The sequence below is a fragment of the Grus americana genome, chromosome 3 (genome assembly GCF_028858705.1).
Source record: "Grus americana isolate bGruAme1 chromosome 3, bGruAme1.mat, whole genome shotgun sequence".
Classification (NCBI taxonomy): domain Eukaryota; kingdom Metazoa; phylum Chordata; class Aves; order Gruiformes; family Gruidae; genus Grus; species Grus americana.
In genome coordinates this window covers 53,754,197-53,777,599 of record NC_072854.1, presented here as the reverse complement: position 1 = coordinate 53,777,599, position 23,403 = coordinate 53,754,197, and positions in this window count along the sequence as shown.

Here is a 23,403-nt window from a genome sequence, read left to right as displayed (position 1 = left end):
TTAACATGAGTTGTCTTGAACTTTATGTTGCACACCTAAACCCACCACCTTTGTCCTATATATTGCAATTAAGGTATCACACACTCTTTTTTTTTTTTTTTCTGTAAATCTTCCAGGCATGTATTCTGAGGTAAATTGTGTTGATTAAATACAGAGTGGTAAAAATGTATTATTTAATCTGAAATATTACATCTGGTTAAATATTACATCTGGTTATGATTTTATGTAGTAAGGTGGTATAAAAATTGCAGGAAAATTAACTGAAGAATTTGACATTCCTAGGGGAGTAGGTTTTATCTTTTAAGCAGAGGACCAAATTTTATCAGATTGCTGCATTGATAATTAGGCTAGTGTTGGAAACCCTATACAATTTCCATAACCACCCTAAACAGCTGCATACAGGCATCATAGGCTAATATTAAAGGTTTTGCTGTGCATTGCCAAATGTTAATTCAAGTGGGAGAGTCTTGTGGGAGATAATATGCTTCCAGTCTTCCAAAGATGTAACTCTGTGTCACCAGTGAGAATGGCTGAAATGTGAAATTCTGTGGACCTGATTTTAACTGAAGATACTTCAATAGTTAATTATTTCTGATTTTGGACAGCTGGGTCATATTTCCAAAGAACTATATGGTGAACTAATAAAATTTTAAACTAGATTTGAAGGGGGAAAGAGATAAAACCAGGCTCGCTAGAGATAAGCCTGGGGGTGGCACGTCAGTGAGGGACTGTGTTCTACTGAGGTCCTTCGATCTGCTGTCTCAGTGGAGGTAGGGGATGGAGGTTCATGCAGCAGCAAACACACAAGGTTTATTGATGTGTTAGAAACCACAGAAGCACCTGAGAATGGTCATGTAAGAATTAGGGCTTCCCCCACAAAAAACGGTGTTGGGATCAATAGCCCAACTGAAGTACATCTACACCAATGCACACAGCACGGGCAATAAACAGGAGGCACTGAAGCCATTGTGCAGCAGGAAAACGATGATACAGTTGCCATCATGGAAACATGGTGGGATTACGCGCACAACTGGAGCGCTATAATGGATGGGTATAAACTCTTCAGAAGCGATAGGCAAGGAAGGAGAGGAGGTGGGGTAGCCCTGCATGTTAAGGAGTGTTTTAATTGTCCAGAGCTTGATGATGGTGACGATAGTGTTGAGTGTTTATGGGTAAGAATCAGGGAGAAGGCCAACAAGGCAGATATCTTGCTGGGATGTTGTTATAGACCACCCATCCAGGATGAAGAGGCAGAGAAAATATTCTATAAGCAGCTGGGAGAAGTCTCACAATCACTAGCCCTTGTTCTCATGGGGGACTTCAACTTACCAGACATCTGTTGGAAACAAAATACAGCAGAGAGGAAACAGTCCAGGAGGTTCCTGGAGTATGTAGAAGATAACTTCCTGACACAGCAGTGAGTGAGCCAACTAGGGAATGTGCCCTGCTTGCACAGGCTGCTTGCTTATTGTTTGTGAACAGAGAAGGACTTGTGGGTGATGTGATGGTTGGAGTCCATCTTGGGCACAGTGATCATGAAATGACAGACTTTCAATTCTCAGAGAAGTAAGGAGAGGGGTCAGCAGAACTGCTACCTTGGTCTTCCGGAGGGCAGACTTTGACCTCTTTAGGAGACTGGTTGACAGAGTCCCTTGGGAGACAGTCCTGAAGGGCACAGGAGTCCAGGAAGGCTGGACATTTTTCAAGAACAAAATCTTAAAGGTACGGGAGCAGGCTGTCCCCATGTGCTGAAAGATGAGCAAGCAAGGAAGAAGACTGGCTTGGCTGAACAGACAGCTTTGGCTGGAACTCAGGAAAAAAAGGAGATTTTTTGGCCTTTCAAAGAAGGGACAGCAACTCAGAGGACCACAAGGATGTCATGAGGTTATGCAAAGAGAGAATTATAAGCATCAAAGCCCAACTAAAACTTAATCTGGCTACTGTCATATAAGACAATAAAAAAGATTTCTATAAATAGATTAACAACAAAAGGAGGGCTAAGGAGAATCTCCATCCTTTATTGGATGTGTGTGGGGGGGGAAAGGCTGAGGTACTTAATGCCTTCTTTGCCTCAGTCTTTAGTAGTAAGACTAGTTGTTCTCCAGGTACCCGGCCCCCTGAGCTGGAAGACAGGGGTGGGGAGCAGAATGAAGCCCCCATAATCCAAAGGGAAATGGTTAGCAACCTGCTACACCACTTAAACACACACAAGTCTATGGGGTCAGATGGGATACACCCAAGAGTTTTGGGGGAGATGGCAGAAGGGTTCACCAAGCCGCTTTCCATTGTTTATCAGCAGTTCTGGCTAACAGGGGAGGTCCCAGTTGACTGGAAGTTAGCAAATGTGATGCCCATCCACAAGAAGAACTGGAAGGAGGATTCAGGGAACTACAGGCCTGTCAGTCTGACCTTGGAGCTGGGGGAGGTTATGGAGCAGATTATCTTAAGTTCCATCACATGGCATGTACAGGACAATCAGGTGATCAGGCCCAGTCAGCTTGGGTTTATGAAGGGCAGGTCCTGCTTGACTAACCTGATGTCCTTCTAAGAAAAGGTGACCTGCTTAGCGGATGAGGGAAAGGCTGTGCATGTTGTCTACCTAGACTTCAGTGAAGGTTTTGATACCATTTCCCACAGCATTCTATTGGAGAAATTGGCTGCTCACAGCTTCAAAGGGCATATTCTTCGCTGAGTAAAAAACTGGTCCAAAGAGTTGTGGTGAATGGAGCTAAATCCAGTTGGAGGCCAGTCACAAGTGGTGTTCCCCAGGGCTCAGTATTGGGGCCAGTTCTCCTTAATATCTTAATATCTGGATGAGGGGATCGAGTGCACCCTCAGTAAGCTTGCAGATGACACCAAGTTGGGTGGGAGTGTTGATCTGCTTGAGGGTAGGAAAGCTTTACAGAGGGATGTGGAGAGGCTAGATCGATGGGCTGGGGCCGACGGGATGAGGTTCAAGACTCAGTGCTGGGTCCTGCACTTGGGTCACAACAACCTCCTGCAACGGTACAGGCTTGGGGAAGAGTGGCTGGAAAGCTGCCCGGTGGAAAGGGACCTGGGGGTGTTGGTCAACAGCCAGCTGAGTATGAGGCGGCAGTGTGTCCAGGTGGCCAAGAAGGCCAACAGCACCCTGGCTTGTATCAGACATAGTGTGGCCAGCAGGACTAGGGAAGTGATCGTCCCCCTGTACTCGGCACTGGTGAGGCCGCACCTCGAGTACTGTGTTCAGTTTTGGGCCCCTCACTACAAGAAGGACATGGAGGTGCTGGAGCATGTCCAGAGAAGGGCAATGAAGCTTGTGAAGGGTCTAGAGCACAAGTCCTATGAGGAGCAGCTGAGGGGTTGTTTAGCCTGGAGAAGAGGAGGCCGAGGGGAGATCTGATCGTTCTCTACAACTACCTGAAAGGAGGTTGTAGCCAGGTGGGTGTTGGTCTCTTCTCCCAAGTAACAAGAGATAGGACAAGAGGAAATGGCCTGAAGTTGTGCCAGGGGAGGTTTAGATTGGGTATTAGCAAGAATTCCTTCCCTGAAAGGGTTATCAAGCATTGGAACCGGCTGCCCAGGGAAGTGGTTGAGTCACCATCCCTGGAGGTATTTGAAAGACGTGTAGATGTGGTGCTTAGGGACATGGTCTAGTGGTGGACTTGGCAGTGCTAGGTCAACAGTCAGACTCTACGATCTTAAGGATCTTTTCCAACCAAAACAATTCTATGATTCTATAACTCTTGTTTCAAATGCATAAAATCACATTTTTTTTTTCAATATCTGTGTCTGTCTAGAACAAAGGATAATTTTCTTTCTTAAAATACATTCCATTTAAGAAGTTTTAACATTTGAGAGGGCAGAAACAGTCCTTTATATATTTCTTGAAACTTGAAACAATATTTTGATGATTTATTTTTATTTATTTTTCATATCCATGGTCTGGACAGGCAAAGAGAAAAGATGATATCTGCCTTTAATAGACAGCAAAGTGGCTGAAAATTCTCTATTTCTGTTTGGAAGTCTCAAAGTCAGATGCATGTTTAGTCTCCTCGAAGTGACATTGATGAACTTAGACTATTGAAGCCAAATATACCCCTTTGGTGTTAAACTTTTCCATAAAATAAAAAATCCACTCTGCAGCACATATCCTTCTCTTTACCTAGTTGAGCAGTACTGAATCAAAATTAATTGTCTTTGAAATGCATATGCTTTATATCTTGAAGGTTCATCATTATCACTAGAAGAAATGTCTGCTATATAATGAATAAATTCAAGATAGAATGGAGTCTTTTTTTTTTCAGAATCTCTGATTGCAATTTGGTAGTTTAACATTAATCTATGAAGAGACAGAATTCTTAGCCAAATAATGGAGAATTAGCTTTGACTCAATTACTGACTTGCTACGTCACCTTGATAAAGTTGAAGAAACATATGTTATCCCTACTCTCTCGAAAAACCACAAGAAAAGTTACTTACAAACTCCGTATTTTCTTTCAAGCTAAACAAAGAAAAGTGCCTTTATGATAAAACACATCCTCCAGACAACTTTGAAATACTGTGGATAGCTGCACTCTAGTCTCACGAGCTAGTTTATGTCCATGCTCTTCTGCAGCAGTGGAGATGCATTTGCCTGAGTTAGCTTTCCAACCACCCAGGTCCTACACAAAAGATAGGCACCACCACCTACATGTAGCAATGTGAACTGCAACCCAAAACTGAGACAGGTCCCTATTTTTACCCACACATTTTAGTGGAAGAGATTGTCATCTAAATATAATAGGCTCTCCCTTTGAACTTACATTTTTTGTATGAACAACATGGAACTCATACTATTAAATATCAATCTACAGGTCTCATGAGGTTTGTTGGCAGTGCGTATTAGTAATCTTTGACACTTATTTAAACACACTGATCTTCTCTATTGTCTGTTTCCAAATTTTATCTGGATACTACGAGAGAGGCAGAAGCAGCAAACAGTTTGCAAAGTCATGATGCAAAACTTCCTGGCCCTGGTAGAGATCTGAACAGCAGGTCAAAAGATCTGTATCTGAGCAGAAACAACAGTGGTGGAGCTCTGCTCCAGCGCATCCTGGGACTGCCAAGACCTTGCTCCAGGAAAAGCCTTGCAACTTGGTCAGCCAAAGGCATATGACAGCTTGCCCTTATGAGTGGCAGTGACAGCCTGCTGCCAACTTCAAGGATGACATAGCTGTCCAGGAAACAAGCTTTGGATAATTTTGAGGGTTTGGAAATGTTGTGTGCCCACACACACATGCACACTCACACACCCCCCAGCATACCACCAAAGGCCTTGCTGACAATCTGCATATCAATGGTCAAAGATCTTGGGTACATGTGTATAGTTAGATCTAATCTCAGCACATTGCTTGCATAACAGCACACAGAAAAAAGCTCAAGCTGACATGCACTGAGAAGCCAAATACTGTCTTGTTCTTCATCACTGAAGTATGATAGTGTTCAACAAAATAATAATATTATGTATCTTCAGCCTATGAAGTACTGCAGAAAAAGCCTATTGTGAGTGCAGCAGAGAAATAAAGCATAATGTTTATGGTAACACAGGAGGGGACAGATTACAGGAAGATACTACTACACAAATAACTAATGGGTTTTCTATTATGATAATGCAGCAACTTCAGCAGAAGAATATTGGAGATAGATAAGCACAAGGAAGTCTGTCCAGCAAATAAACTGATGTTTTAAACAAATATTTCACTATGTATGTCAGATTTTCATTCAGAAGCCGATAGAGAAAGAAATAAGCAATTTCTTGAAGTGTAGCATTTTAAGGCTCAGTGAATATTCATACCGTATAACAAAACCTGTAAAGAAAGTGAGCTGTTTTAAAATAGGGATTTTCCCCACTATATTTACTTAGTCAATTATTTCTTTTAAACTGACTCTTTTGTGAATGTACTATCCTTTAAAAAGTCAATAGACTCTTGAGTCAAAAACTAACTAACTGACTAAGAGTCTAAACCTCTTAGTTTTCTGGCTTTTACTGAGTTTTGGTTGGTTTCTTTGTTTTTCTGAATTTTGTACTTATTGGTCCATATATTGCTTCTATGCTTATTTTATTGAAATACTACAAAATGCTTACTTTAGCTGAAGTTTCTCTTTATTTAAGGTTCAGACATTAAGCTGAAAAAAATTAAACACAATTATATCCTTTTTATACAGCCAGTGTAGGTGGATGGCAGGCCAGCATGAACTTGATGATATAATTCCCAAAGAGGATGCCCCTATCAGCTCTTTAAATAGAACACTTTTTTCTAAAAGGGTCGGATTCTGCTTTGTTAATTTTATTGAATAAGAATTTACTCACTGAGTCATCCTGGTTAATCAACGGCATTATGCCTGCAGGATAGTATTAATCAGCATGACTAACTGGATCACAACATGGCCTAAACTTGGCAGCATTTACAGTGAAACACAACGATATCTAAATGGTTATTCTTATAAATGCCAGATTGTGCTAACCAGTCCCATGTCATGACAGCTTCTAATTGTGTTATTCTGGGAATTTATTTTGATTAGCAGCTTAAAGCAGTAGTGATTCTTAGGTTTATTTGTGTGCTATGCTGTTACGCAAAAAGATTTTGGAGTATCTTATGATGGCTTAGACTTTGCAATTGTTATTTTCTGAAACAATTATTCAAACTAAACCTGCTAGTAGTCATGACTTCCTTTTTCATTCCACAATACTACTCAGCTTTGGGGGAATGAGACTTCTAGAGGTGCTAGAGATTCTAGCAGACCCTTCAGAATCATTCTTTCTTTTCCAGACACAGCTTCAATTAAAGAAGAGGTTGCTCATTTAAGTGTGTCAAGTTACTCACAAAATGTAAAAAGGCATTTGAAAGACATATTTATGTATATCAAATGAACAGCACACTCAATTAATTTATCAGTGTACCTAAATTATGGCCTTGTGGATTATTGCTCTCAGGGACCTCAGGCTGTGGTCAGACATACTGCTCCATTGCAACGCAGGCAATTTAAGAGGCTAACATTCCCTTCCCACCTACAAGTGTTTAGTTACATTGACTCCCTGCCAGGGGTTACCTTCCCCTCAGCTATTCTGGAATAACTGTCCATGTAATTATGCCATAAATCCAGTCCCATCAAAATAATGCAGTTTAGGAAGCCCTATTATTATAAGTGTATAAGGTAGCTGTGATTGCTCTGACAGAACTAGGCTGGATGTTACTCATACAATTTTGGTGGCAGATCTGAGGCCTGGGTAATCATGGGCAGGCAACAGGCAATTGTTTGCTCAAGCTCAAGTATAACCAGAACAGAATTTCTGATGATGGCTTTACTTTTCCTTTTGTTTTCTCGTTTTAAGAGTGCCAGTACAATACTTACTTCAGAAGACTGTTGTTAAGTTTTAAGTGGTGTCAACAAAGTGATTTGAGAATTCCAAATTAATTTATAAAAAGTTACAGGAAAATCATTAATGTCAAATAGCTATGAGTCAGACCAATGAGAGCCTGCTCATGCAGAAGCACAATAACCAGCCCTATGGGCTTCAGGAGAAATATTGACATATGGTTTGAGAGAACAACATCGAAGTGTCAGGGCTTTGCACAACCCAGCTGGGACATGGCAAGTCAGAAATTAAAGATATTTTAGTCATCATAACTATTATCAAATGCAATAATAATTCATAAGCTCAGAAACCTTGCCATTATATGGCTTTTAGCCTGACTCTCCAGGAAATTCAGGCTCACACAATCATGCTTTTGATCAATGTCTGTACTTATATAGAACTTTCTTTCCTCCCTTAACTTTGAGATATCTTAGCCAATATCAGCCAGGAGTAGAGATCTCTGAGGAAATTAAATTTTTCATGAAAAGAGCTAGCCAGGTAAAGGAGAGAAACCCATATATGACTCAGATGCTTCCCAGTTCACCAAACCTGAGAAATTATCTCAGCCCTACAAAACTTACAGAACTAATCAGAGAAGCAGCAGCTTGCAATTAATTCTCAAGAGATGAACGCAAGACATGATGAGAGACAAGTTATTTGGCACTGGGTATTTCACACTGCAGCAATGAGTTACAAATGTTCCAGCCACAGGAAAAAATTCAGATGGGTATGCAGGAAGGCATACCCCACTTCATTGTTTCTCCTTTTCGTTTTGACATCAGAAACAAATCACCGTGTTGGGTGTGAGATCTGAAAGCACTTCCATGGTGGCACCTACAGATTAAGACTCTTTCTTCCTAGAGCGTATTTTTGGTGTTCTGCCCAGCCATATAGTACATCAATCTTCTGCTCTGCTTTACAAACTCTTTGAAGTGTTTGCTGAAGAAGAGCCACTGGGGATAGTACCTTCCCTCCACCTCTGAGGAGAGTGACTGATGTAAACATATCACTATGTCTGTAGCAGTCTTCTCATGCAGGCTTCTTCCTTTCACCAGGCTTGAGTGACTTCTGCAGATTAAAAGAGTAGCAGATGAATTAGAGGAGCAGCAACCTGCAGTTTATCTGCAAGTGTTGAAGCAGCCAGTGGCATTGCTGGAAGTCAAACCAAGGCACGGGGAGAGCCAGCTGGAGAGCTAGAGTTTTTCCTCCAGAAAATTGTCCTATGACTGCTTTTTTTTTCTTTTCTGTTTTGTTGTTGTTGTTGTTGTTTTCTTTCTTTCTTTTTGGGAGGGTGTTTGCGTGGGTCTTGTTTTTATGTAATTTTTGTGACATTCTGCTGTATAAATGAAATACAAAAAGACACAAGCAATAGCATAGTTATCTTTAGGTGAGATTGCATCTCTAAGTATTAGTTTAGGAGACTGAGGAGAGGAAAATGAATATTCTTTCTTTAAATCTTTTGTCTAATTTCACTACTTTGCAGAATTTATTCATGAGAAAATAATAGCATGTATTTGCTTTCCTAGCAAACAATTTTCTTCTCTGTTTCATCAAACCATGATTTTTGTTTCAGAAAAGAATTGCAGTGGCTTTCTGAACAATTGAGACATATGCTATTAGGTAGACGTCCAAAAGAGAAATTAATCTGTACATCTGCTTACCTCTCTTTTCCTTTCAAACACAATGCTGAATCATGTTTATACACCTTGATAGCACAAAGTATTAACACAGTCTATTTTTATTAAGAAGTTGTGAAAAACTGTGTAGGATTTCTTTGGCAACATTGCTTAGTCCAAATGTGGATACCCTGATGGAAGGAGTGGGAACTCTGTGGAAAATTGCAGGAACACTGACAAATGAAACTTGTCACAATGCCCAAGAATTAGCACTTGTTAACAGTGAAAGAACATGATGTCTATCACTGCGTTCAACAACAAGGCTTACAAATGAATAGATTAATCACTGCTCATTTTAAAGCATTATTAAGGGTTTAATGAAATTGTTGGAACAGTGGGATGTCCAGACTTACAGAGCCAATGATATTTCACACCCTGTATTGAAGGAACTATTATTAATAGTATTTAAAAGATGATTTTGGCTATAGACAATTATTGGCACAGTCGTTTTGGCTTTTCTAATTGAAGATTGTATCACACAGCTTCTTGCTTTGGATGACTTTGTCTCAGGGCTATAGCTGGGAGGCGGGATGCCTCATGCTTCAGCATGCTGACTTCTGGACACTAAACACATTAAATCCTTCTCAGTCAGGAACAAACGGTCAAAACACTGCCTCAGTGATCTGGAATGAAACAAAGGCTCACGCATTTTCATTAGGATACTGCAGCTGCCTGTGTTTGCTTCTGAGGGGGATGTAGACCCCCCTGCTCAGGACCTCACCTCACCCTGGGCCCAAGGGAGAGCCCAGCACCATCATTTTCTTCCCCACAGCTAATATATTAAAGTGTAGGTTATCTTACATTGGCTGTAGGTTAACAATAGACTAAGTTTTCAGCTTTAAAGAGGGATTCAACAAGGAAGACAGGAGTATTTGAAATCCTGTGCCCTTCTACGATTTTGGAGCTCTGAAAAACGCTATGAAAGGACACCTTATCCCTTGGGATTTGGCGTTCAAAACCCACACTGAAAGAGACATACAGTTTCTTTATCAAAACAGAGCAGACCTGAATTTTGTTTTAAAATGTCAGTGTAGGAAAAGTGATGTCCCCTTTTATATAGCAGACACCTAGGAGATGAAAGTGCTCAAACAGATTTAGTTCACGTCCCACCCGTTGGGAGCCAATCTTGGTACTAATCTTCATTGGGCGAGGTGCTCTTCTCCCTTCCTGTTGAATCTGGTGATAAAACCTTATAAGCAAGAGACAGGGAAAGAAAGAGAGTGAGTGCCCCTCTCGCATGGTAGCACGTTCAGTAACGTGTCTGGGAGTAGTGAAGGAGGGAAAGGGAATGGTCCTGCTGCCACCTCCTCCAGTGTTTTAAACAGAGGCTATCTAATATAAAGATAAGGCCTGTTGGTCTGAGAATTGCCAAGAGATAGTCTGGGAGTAAGCCCTTTTCTTAGTAATATTTCAGTTTTCTGAATATGGATGAATACGGGATATATATATGGATGAATATATTTTCCTTTCCAACCACCATCTTTTCTTCCCTAGAGGGCACTTTTTGTCAGCTTCAGGAGGAGTTTCTAGACTCTTCCCTGATATCTTCATCATGGCACAAACTAATGTGTGTTCTTCTTTCACTGCAGTGGATGGGTTTACTCATCTGGAAAGCATCCGTCTCTGTGTAAAATAACTCTTTTATCTATTACACTGAATATCTTCCTCTGTACATCTGGTGGAGGAGTTTGAAAGGATCACTGTGGGAAGGGCAATTAATTTTAAAACTGCAAAACTGAATTCAAGTCAGCTATATGCCTGACATTGTCCTGAAGGTAAATTTACCTTTTTTCCATTGAGACTCTTGTTTTGTCTGATATATATGCAACCTGTTATATGTAAATAGTAAGATGCTAAAATGATTGTAAAATCCCAGTTTCATAAAATATACAGCAGAAGGAGACAAAGAAGAATTCAGATAAGATAAACCATGTTTATGACATCAGCTGACTATTTGGTATGATTTTGCACAAAATGACAAGTCCTAACAGCAGTTCTTGCAGAAGACAGATAAATATGTTTAATGGTCTTTATTTTAAAGTGTCATTTTTCCATGAACCTTTGTCTATTTCAAAATTTCTCAGAAGCAGGGGCATGTGGAAATATTTCTCATTATATACATATATACTTCCCCACTCTCACACTAGACTAGTAAGGTCATAGAGCACCTTACTGAAGTGTTTCTCTAACACTGAGGTAAAAGAAAGGAAAAGAAAATAACATGAATATTTCAGTACCTAAACAAGAACAATATGAAGTGTCAGGTTAAGTTTGAGGAAGATGGCTCTTAAATAACCAGTGTAGGAGGCATTTAGGAACTAATTGTAGAGGACTTCTGTGTTGAACTGCATTTATCAGCTTACTTGCCACAGTCCTTTATTCCTTATAATAATTATACCCTACATAGGGATGCTTATATCACACCCGCTGTGTGGAATTTGTATTCAAAGATGAATGTATGCAGCCGTATGAGTGTTTGTGTGCACACACAGAGGTCCATAAAGAATACTAAAAGCAAATAGATTCGTTTGGGATTCAAGATTGAAAAAAGTGGAGAATCTATATAAAAGGAGAACAAAAATTAGCATTAACACAAAAAATATTGCAATAAATCTTATTTAGAATTTTTATCTCTATTTTTATAAAGAATTCAGAATATGTACTGAAAGCCAGCAGAATGGTCTCATAAACTACATAAAATTACACAGAAAAAAAAAAAAAAGGAATTGGACAAATTTTCTTACTCAATAGGTACCTTTTGTGGACAGAATATTTGCATTTTATACATGGTGTTTGGCCATATGTATACACCTCACTGCAAAAGACAAGTATTGTAGCAGTTCATGTTTATCAATGTACAATTTTATACAAAATTGTACAAAATGTGTTACTTAGCATTCATATACAAATTGCATTAACACTTTCCCACATGGCTCATTATTATTTAGAACATGTTGCAGTCAGACATAACAACTGCAGGGAGGAGACAGAGTCACTGACAGGTACATGAAGAAAAATATTTTTGGCAGACTTTATCAAGTCTGTGTTACCGCTTCACAGCAGCGGATGAGATCACAGTGTGCTAATGTCTGTAGCAACCGATGATTTCCCATCTCACTTCCCTCCTCCTAGCACCTGACCTACTTTACATCACTTTACCCTGACGGGCTGTATAAAGGACCTGAAATCCTTCAAGCCGTAGAGACCCGGTAATGCTCCAGATACAAATCCTCAGTTATTACTGTCCATCACTTATATGCTAGAAACATCCCAGTGGCTGTTCACAGGCATAAATTACGAATCTGTGTCAGGCAATACTTTTGGTCCCGGAAGCACTGTACTGTTAAGGGAGTTCCTGCTGTCCTGTACTATCAGTGGCAGATGAGAAATTGAGCAAAGACTTTCAGAAACTGCCTCCTCCTCTCTGGTTAGTATTCTCTGGGATACTACTGCCTTCTGATAGAACATAAGAGATATTGTTATTGTACAGAGGAGACCTATAGAATTCCTCACATAAACTATCGGTATAAAAGACTTTTAATAAAGAAATATAGAAATAAACCACATATTGCTCTGAAACAACTCATTTCAAAATGTTAAAGAGTTAGTCTGGTTAAAGGAATATGTACATAATCTCTGCCTTTTACTCGTACAGATTAAGTACCTCAAAATAGAAAACGTACATGGATAGAAAAAAAAAATTAAAAATGAGAAAAAGTATGGAAAATTATGTCTGCCTTTTTGGAAGCTGAGTGCAGCAGATGATATAAATGTGTAATTATAAACAAATATCTTCACAAAAATGTAATTAAATGGTTAAAATATTACACACAGTACACATGCACGAAAAAAATTAAAAAGCAATCAAATGAATAGTTATTAGCTACATTGTGTTCCCTCCACTCTTTTACCCACAGGCATTGTACCATTATTGCAGTTATTGTGTATCACAAATTACAGACCAGCTCCAATATTTGCTACCATAGAATTACAGCCGAGGGGAGTGCCAAGTTTCCTGTCATCAGATATTCAGCACACTACCTTTGCGTGGACAACAAGAGAAACCAAAGCAGGCAATAATGTGGAAAAATCTGTAGAGAATTATAGCGTAAAATATGCTACTTCCAAGTTGTTATAAAACCCAAGCCTGTACTTACACATTACGTAGTTTCAGGTTCCTAAGTATGCAGTGCCCACAGCACTGAGAGGCACACCTGAGGGTACCTTTATGGGTGCACATGGCAGGCATGCTTGAGCTCACTTTACCTCCAAAGCTGCGTGACCGAGGAAGTGAATCATCAAGCCAGAGCTGATATACACTGCTGGAAATCTTCACCTCAGGGCCCTACCCAGCCCAGTCACACTCCTTTTTAATTTGTTGGTGTGTGGTGGGGAGGAAGTCCTGAAGAGCTACCAACAGCTCTGAAGAACTCTCTGCCCTGCGGCCAGTGAGGAAGCAGCAGTGAGTTTTCAAGAGACTGAAAGGAGACAGAGACCTAGTCTTTGGGCTAAGGGGTCTTGGAAACCCAGGAGAGTAGCTGGCCCTGGGTAAGACTGGCTTTTGGTGCGGTTCTTAGGGCAAATACGTCCCATATTTCTTTGCATGTACTAAATATTGTGGAAGAGAGGAAAAACTTCTTAAAAAAGTGCAGCTTCAGACTAACAGCTATGTAGAAGATAAAGTCCACCATCCTGTGACTCTCCAGACACACACATGGGTCCCAGTAGCAGGGAAGGGAAGGGAAGGGAAGGGAAGGGAAGGGGAGCTTTGGTTATTAAAGAGAAAACTATTTTGTGTGGCTTACCGGTAAAAAAAAATATGGGGAAGTTTGGAGAAAAAGGGCTATTTTCATCAAAGCTTTTATGTATAAAAAAATTATTATTTCATCCAGCAGATGTCATTTGAGAGTGTGTCTGAAGTGATACAGAGCACTACTGTGATGCAGAGTGTGTTTTCCTGTGAAGCAGCAGTCCAGGACTTATTTTGCAAGCCACATTCATCTGGCACACAGAGTGGGAAAGGGTAAGGAGTGAGGCACTACACACAGATGGGGAGGTGGTACTAGAAACCTGTTCCAGAGCTAGCATTAGCCTGTGGTTTTGCCCTTTACCATTTCATATGTGACAGATATCATGAGAAATGTATATAGTACATATCTATACTTCAAATCAATAAATAATCAATAAAATATTTTTGTGGTGTATTCAGTCTATTAAAAATTGTTGGAAGACAGAGAGTGGGTTTTTGCCATCCCCAGAAACGATGAGAACAATTTCTTTCTAATTTTTGCTGCCACTGTCACAAGCTACGTTATTAAGAAATAGCTATTCTGGATAGTGCAAAGAAAACAAGAAATATTCCCTCTCTGAAGGTAATGGTTGCTATTAAACCTAAAACCCCAGAGCAATGTGAAAGTCTAGGATGATCATGTAATATGATCACTATATCTCTCCTAATGTCTAAGGAGTGATTTTCATGTGTCCAAACAAGCCCTGATTTTTTTCAATAACTGCCACATTACTATGTTTTGGACAACCGCATACCTTAATGACCAAGCCTCTGACTTGTAATTTATGTCTCCTTACTACCCATGAGTGGGATTCAACTGCCTCGTTAGGTACAGATGTCTATAAATGACTAAGTATTACACAGATTTATCTTGCCAGTCCACTCCTTCCCAATTCCCCAAACTCACTTGATGTTTAAATCCATCTGTAGAACTGAGGTATAAAGTTTTATGTATTGCTTATATTGAGGGCTTGGCTTCTGAAGTGCAGCCTGTTGGATATACAGGGGTACCGGTGACTTAGCTATTGATGAAAACTCTTCAAAAGGAATATAATTATTTGAATTTCTGCCACTATGTTTCAGACTCGGCAAAGATGCTTTTAATGTTCACAGACAACTGCATCTTTATGACATTTCTGCTGTCCAACAGTGGTCTGATTGATTTCTCAGGTTTCATAAAGGGTGATTCTTTTGCTGGAGTTTGGCTTCTGTTTCCTAAAATTTCACAAAAAAAAAGATCAACTCATGTCTGAGTAGCGTTTAAATGCAAGCGAAAACCTAAAATAACCATTTCATTCCCTACATGCCCACTTATCTGGAATCAGTACGTTCAGATCTTTCTTTCACATGGCACACAATTAACATTCATTAACAGAATACTAGAAATGCAGGAGTTTGAATTCTGAAGCCAATGGCAGTTTTGCCATTAATTCCCAAGAAGCACAATTTTTATTGCTCCTCCAGTGAATATTGAGCACTTTCTGGAACATAGTGGCACAACTCCACACCACAGTACTGTGTGGGGTATTGGGCAGAGGCTCACTCGTATGGCTCACTTGTTCCTACAAGTCTGAATGAATTGACATGAAGAAAGACTGAACTTTCTCTGACTTGCAAATCATTATGTTAACCTCTAGGATATGGTGCCTCTGTCTAAGAGTACCTGAAATGATGGCTATTCCAACTAACATTCCCTGAGCTGAACTTATTTTCAGACTTCAGTCTGTAGTTAGTAGCTTCTGTGCCATGTGTTTCAAGTCCTCCTTTCTGAAGGCAATTTTGGTGAATTCTTCTGGCATCTCACTGCTGTACATCAGATTTGGCGAGGAATTTCCTCACTGAGAAGCAAAAGCTGAAGATGTTGGTGCTCCAAAATTACCTTACTTCAAAGGTTTAGGGCACTCAAGCACAATCATAAGTGAGGTGAAAAACCCTTCTGAAGCAGAGAAACAGAAGGTTTTTGAGATTCTTGATTCAAGTTCATGCTTATGGAGCTTCATAACCTTATGGAAAGTAAAAATCCAGACACTTGTACTGAACTTTGCTTTCCGTGGGGATGTGGTCCTCGCCTGGGAGTCTCAAGGGAGCCTTCAACACTTCATTTTCAGTGTTTGATTTGGAATGTTTCCAACTTTTGTTCCTCAAGCCTAACAGTTAGGATACTAGCACACCATACTTGATCAGTGCAGCCATGTGACAGGCAGCCATGATGACTTTTTACTCTGGAATTGGTAAGAAGAGGAAGAATCAAGGAAGCAGGTCTTCTACATCTGGTGTCCATGCACTGAGTAATAATGGTTACAACCCAAAACTAAGTCTTCATCTGATGCTACTTTTAACATCTTAATGTTGAAAAACAATTGGTCCAAGAGAATTTCTTCTCTTTACTTAAAAGAAAACAACAATAATAATTAAAAAAACCCCTCTTGATCTTTGCTTTTTTTCTAAATGCCCTTCTGTTTGGCATTTGTCCCAATATTTTACCATTTGAAACTTTGCAGGTAGCAAAGCAAGGCTACTGTAAATTCCAAATTAATTTCTTGTGTGTACTAAAAATCAGCAATTGTTATGCCTGTAATGGGCTGGTGTGCAAGTAGAGACTATTTTTGACATTCTGTTGCTCCTGGGTAACAGTTTGGTAACAAACAAACATAGTAGACAAATTTACTTAAGTCAGCTGTTTTATTGACCATCTTTTAGAGGAAAAAAAAAGCGAAAAAAAAAGCAACCCAAAACCTTTAAATAAGAACAACAGTTTATTAGAACCAGAAAACACTTATTGTTACAAATGGGGTATCTAAAAGAAAATTAGGTACTGCCTTCTATAGCGACGCAGCACTCAGGTGTAATAAAATTGATGAGCCCATATAATAAAATTTATGGAACTACGGTGAATTCAATTTATTTGAATATGCTCAGTTATGTTTTTGTTTATTCCCATAGCAGATGTTTAATTTACAAACCAGGCAATTACTACAGCTCTTCCAAACAAATAAGAACAGATTAGTCAAACGTTCACATCAGTTTTTATGTTTATCATTAGTTTTATGATGCATCATGAATATTCAGTGTTAAGAAAAAACTATCATTATGATACCTGGAAAACCTTAAAACGATGTTTTGCATCTCCAAATGGTGTTTCACCCTCTTTGAAAAAGATGCTAATGTGTGTTACTACGAGCTGGGTTTATATGTTAATAGGGATTGCTCAAATATCTTCTTGACGTTTCACACAGATTAGCTTTGCATTCACAGTGCTTCAGTGTGGATGTGTCCAACATTGTTGTATTTTCCTTACATAAATTAGGGAATTTTGGTTTCCTTGTCAGAGAGAATTCTTGAGACTGAAGTGTTTTTGTAACAAGACAAAGCAAACCTACCAAAAAAATACCTCTCCCAAAACAAATAAATACATAGATATTTGTCTTGAAGTTTCAGGTAACATCAGTGTCATCCAGTTGGCCTTTGGCTTGCTTCATTTTTCCTGGAATATATCTCATGGTAGAAGGAAGTCATTCTATCAGTAGAGATGCCATGTTGCATGCAACATACTCATTATGCATACTGGCTGATGGATAGGAAGCTATTACTCAGCAGTTTGGTGGTTTTTCTTTCCTTTTTTTTTTTTTTTCCTTTCCTTTTTCTTCCTTATTGCTAAACTGACAGGTATTTCATAAGAAAAAATATAGTGTCTGTCTATCATGGAGGGTGTGTGCATATGTGCACATGAGTACATGAGCACAGACATGCCCTAGAAAGAAAAGGTATCCCCTGTCTCATTTTCTTTAAATGAATTACAGTCAGCTGAGTTTTATATTAGAAGAGCAGAAAATAAGCCTCAGTTTCTTCTCCAAATTCCAATAATACATCATTCCCTTTAACCGTTCTGACACTGTGTCATTTTCATTAATTGCCAAGTTAAGAGAAGGTTTTAGGGTTAGATCAATTTACTAAGATGAATTCTTGTGGGAATATTCTCAGTAGGAATATGCTTTGCAGTGCAAGATGCATAAAATGGTGTAAAAGATTTCAGTGGAAAACAAGGATCTATTGTTAAAGCTGATTGTTGTTTTAAAAACTTAATCTTTACCCACCTCATTGACAACAACCCTCTTTGCTGACAGCAACACTCTCTTGACAACAATAAAAAGACATCTTCTTCTTCTTCTTTATTAGTTACAGTATAAATTTGGTTAGAAACTTTAGCTTTAAAAATAGTTTCAGAATAAACTTGTGTAGCTTTGTTATATAGCCTTTGGATCTATAACATTATAGGATTCTTTGGATGTGAAAATTATAATTTTTAGTCTTTTCTTACCTTCCAGGTTCTAAGTAGAATTTCTAAGATCTTTACCACTACAAAAATACAAATAAAAGGGTACTTTCTGCATTGGAAGCATTGGAACAGGCTGTCCAAGCACTGGAACAGGCTGCCCAGGGACGTGGTGGAGTCAGTGTCCCTGGAGGTATTTAAAAGTCGTGCAGCCGTGGTGCACAGGGACATGGTTTAGTGGCGGGCTTGGCAGTGTTAGATTTACAGTTGGACTCAATGACCTTAAAGATCTTTTCTAACCTAAATGATTCTATGACTCTATTCTATGATTTACCCAGTACACCTTGAGCATAGCTGTACCACATAGTATTTGTATATACTTCCTGGAGCAAATATAGTTGGCTGAAGTGATTTTCTCACTTAAATTGAAACCTGAAGATTTCCAGCACAACAAACTCCTGCCAATTCATACGAAAACCCTCCTCCTTCCTCCTCCAAAAGTTCCAACAAACATCGTTTCTCAATTTCACAGAAAATTTCACAGGGAGGAAGGTATCTTATTAATAATATATCATGCTGTTGAGCTGCAGATCTGGAACATTAAGACCACATTATGCAAATAGCCATAACATCAAAAAGGAGGAGCTGTGCTGATAAACAAGGGCTCATAACTATTGGATTTCCTCTGGAACAAAGCAAACCACTCTAATGAGAAACAGTTCATTGGCAATTTAATTTTCAGTAAGTAGTAGTGTGTGAGTACATTTACATCACAGAGCATGCTTTCTGAGAGTAAGTACATACTATATTATATGGAAAAAATGTATGTGTACATACTGACAGATGGTAACATGGACAGGTTTACATAAGAATGCAGACAAATATCATGCCACAAATAATGCCAGGTCACAATGTGAGACTGAACTGGGAGGGATAAGCATTGATCAGCAACTTTGTTCCACAAATCACTGCTAATTATTCTAATACTACAACCACTAACATAGTTTTAGTCTGTTTCCATGGTATCTGAGTCTCTGAACACTATAAAAATGATCAATTACTTAGAATGTCTTAATGAAGAAAATGCAAAGGTTGCGAAGCTAAGCACTCCAGTCAAAAAATTAACAGCCAAGGTTGCTTGCACAATCTTAACTCTTGCCCTTTATGAATATATATTATAGTCTTTACCTGCTGATTGCTTCTTAATGTATTTCACACTTTTCTCCAGGTTGTATCTTGTAGTCTTCTGCAGTGATAATGTGCTATCCGTTGAACAAGCTATTGTTGTGTTGTTATTTATGCAACCTAACTTTGACAGGAATGCATTATTTTAGCATTTCAACAGTTGTTTCTGGAACAAATACCATTAGCAATGTAATTGTTAGCACTTTCCTTTCAATGTAGCTAGTTTGGTTTTTTCCCTGTGATTTGCCCTCAGTTTTCTTCCTCTCAAGACTTGATATATTTCCATTAGAGCATTGGACTAGGTTATATTCACATATATTTTTTTCAATTATTTATTCAAAAAATCTTTCTTTAAAATGAAAACAGCAGACTTAGCTGTGGAATTCCATCAAAAGCGTGTCATTGCCAGGGAGCAAAGAGGTTACTCTCCTGCAGCAAAAGCACTCTATAGAGAGTGACGTATCAGCAATGAAAAGAGGAATAATAAAAACACAAAAACACATTCTGATCAGTATAGAGGTTTTGTCTCTTCTCTCCAAAGAAAGAACTCTGATTTAATTCCGTGTATATCGAGCTTTATCCCTGATGACTCAAAATGGTGAAAGATTTTTTAATTGAATGGGTCAGCTATATGGTTAAATCTTTGGGGAAAGACTGCAGCCTGTAAAATGCATAGAAAAAAATATAATTTCATTAAAAGAGCTTAATGAGCTGTGCAACCTCAAACCTTAAAATCTTTTCAATTTGCATGCTGGTTCCATCTAGTCCCCTTCACAGTGGGGGAACTTGATACTGCAGCAATAGTACTTGTTTTTCTCTGGCTGGCATGTTCTGCAGGGCTCATCAGGGACAGGATGGACATACAAAGCCAGTTTCTAGATAGTGCCAGTCGGTGTAGTGCCTTAAAGTATGTGGAGCTATAATGAATGCCATCAGCTGTTCCATAATCTCTATTTTTCCCCCCAGAGATTAGAAAAATGATCTCATTGCTGTAGTGCTCGCTGGAGGATGTTTGCAATGCTATTATGGCTGTGGCTAGTTTTACACTGGGTAATGTGTTAGCTTTTCTTGCCTGGAGATCTAAATACAGACCATGATACTTAAAACCAGAATGTTTAATGACTGACCAATGTCAGTAAGGAAATTTCATTCCAGCATTGCCCAATAGATTCTGAAACCGAGACAGCTCTTTAGCACTGATGACCATCATGTACGCTTTCTTCTAAAGATCTTGTTGGAAATGACTGCAGGAAAATTTATTAGACTGTGACACAGGTTTCCCTTTTCCCACCAACGGCACTTCGAAGAAGCGGAGTTTCCTCTTTCCCATTAAGCTATGCGAACTATCCTCAGGCAACAGAGAAGAAGCAAACAGCCCTTTTCATGGCTCTGCGTAGCGTGCTCTCTCGACAAGCTGACCCCAGAGCAGCTGCCAGGTATCCAGCCTGGCTGCTGCCCCATCCACCTGCTCTCTGCTCTGCATCAGGCTCCCGCTGACTGGTTCACAAAGAAATGGCCAGGTGTTTGCTGCCTGCTGGCCTGCCCACATGTTGGCTGCCAGTTACCAGGCGCCTGCTGCCCCGTTCACCTGCTGGCATCGCGCTGCTTTCCTGATGCCCCGAATCCCCTGCTGAGTGGCAGGTGGTATCCTTTCACCCTCTGCACCTTTTTCTACAGTTCTTTTCAAAATGCATGACTCTGCTTTTTCTCTTTTGCTTTTCTGAGTGCAAAATATATATACGTGCGCACACCCACACATACAGGCACATCTTCTCTGCCTCTCTGCCTGCTCTTTTCCTGCCCATGAATCTCCTTGAATAAACTGGTGTGGAGCAGCAGGTTCCATTTAAGATCCCAGCTGCACACTGACATTATCATTGGTGTCAGTTTGTAAGCGCATCTACAGTAATTGTTGCTGAGACAGCAGGTTTTACTGTGAGATTCAGCAGGCCCCGTGATTCTTTCCACACGAGAGCTTTAGAAGCAATGCTTCAAGTAATTGCAATTTTTTGATTCCTAATAGAATCCAAAAAGTACCTCTGGGATTTTTTCATTCTGTGTACCTCAGGGTGGAGATTTCTCCTATGAACACAGCTATTTAGAAAGAAAATTAAAGCAAACTAGAGCAGATCTCACTGAACAATCTTTGCCATTTTTTTTAATTGCTGACAAAATGGAAAAACAAAACACGCACACTCACAACCCACTGTGTTCCATACACTAATACAGTTTATCAGATTGAATGGCCTTTATCCAGAAAAGCAAAATCCTGCTGTGAAAATAGGAGTAGATTTAAACTTCTCCAGCCACGGACACAGTTGCATGTGAAGCAACAAAGTGAAAAGGAGCAAGATAGTGTTAATGTAAGCTATGCTCCTTGAACGTGAGTATTAACACTAGATTGACTGTCCTACCTTTGCATGAAATCTAAGTTAAAGTCATCTTTGCTGGAGCAGTAACATGTTGCACGGTCCTCTGTGGATGCAATGAACAGCCCATATGGTTAACACTCTAAAAATACCGTACTGCTTGTGTTATGAGAGGTACTATAGGGCCCAAAGACAGACTTGCTTCAAGTGATACATGCATAACTACACCAAATATTCTGTGGAAATCTGTGGGGCTCTTTGCAGAGTGAAATGCTACTGAACATGACCGAGCGAGTCCGGGGAACCAAACGCAAAAGCTAGATATGGGACAGTATTTAATACTAGGCTGCAGTATGTATAATATTTCAGGCTGCTTGCAAATATGATTGATTTTAGATACAAAGCTTAAGCTGCACATTGGGAGATTAGTATTTTGGCTAGCTGGCCATTACTGTAATTTCTGATAAGAACCAGCTTAATTAACCTATGAGATTTTATAGTGTATCTAGAGCCACAGGAATGGTTAGAAAAGCTTTAAAGGGCACAGCAAGCACAGAAAATAGGTAAGCATTAGACTGAAGTATGAAGTATCTTTGATTCTATTTGTTGGTGGGGTTTTTTTTTTTTAGGTTTTTGGTTTGTTTTGGGGTTTTCGTTAGGATTTTTTTTCCCTATGACCAGTTGAGTGAAGAGGTTTCCTAGTTATTAAATTTATTGGTCATCAAATAGAGTTGGTCACATACTGCTAGTTCCTACCAAGCCTGGAGAAAAATACATCCGTCCAGCCTTGTGGAATTTTGTGCTACGGACACAGATAGTTATCACAGCCTTGATTTGGTTGTTAGGCTGTAAGGGTCAAATTTATAATGATCTCAGAGCCAATATCAAGTAGTTTTGCTGAAAGAGATATCACTGTGTGCAAACAGTCTTTGGAAGAGGGTCTTCCATGCTGGAGCAGGAAAAGGAAGAGCAAAGCATAAGGTTGCGATGAACGCCATGGCCACGTGCTGAGGCACGCAGTCAAAGCTCATCTACATCTGGGCTGCTCTCCATCTCTGCAAGAGCAATGACTTTATGACTGTGGCCTTAAGATGCCCTGTTGTGGTTGTAGATGGGACCATTTAGGCCTCTGTTAGTTTAAAAATGAGAAGCTCTGTAACCTCTCTGAATTGTTGTCTGTGTCTGACAGATTTGTTTACAGGTGTTTTACAAGCCAAAAATCACCTAGAGTGCAGAAGCAGCTGCTTTAATCAGGTAAAGACAGATGACTGTTTTAATGACTAGGGCAATAGAAACAGTAGAAGCTTGTAGGACCTTTTATTTTATTATTCATTGCTTTATTCCATGTCCAGAGAAGTTTTTTAAAAGTATCAGTAAGAGAATGAAGCTACTTTATACTGGATGTTGTGATGGGAATGAATGCTTTCTTAAACATGATCTCTGAAAATTACTTTCTACGAGACATCTCTGACTAAGCAGTTTTTGACAGTTCATTTAACCTTTACAAATAAACATTAAATAGAATTTTGGCAAACTGTAACATCACCTCTAACTAAAACTGATATTTGTCTTATTTACAAAAGCAGGAGATAAGAATCTTGACTAAATAATTTATAAATCTTTAAGCAGCTATTATCATGTAAAATGCAAACTGTGCTGCTGTCTATGAGGAAACCCCAAATCCCCCCCCAAACTGTGGGTTTTTTCCAAAGTAATGAATCTTATGAATTTAT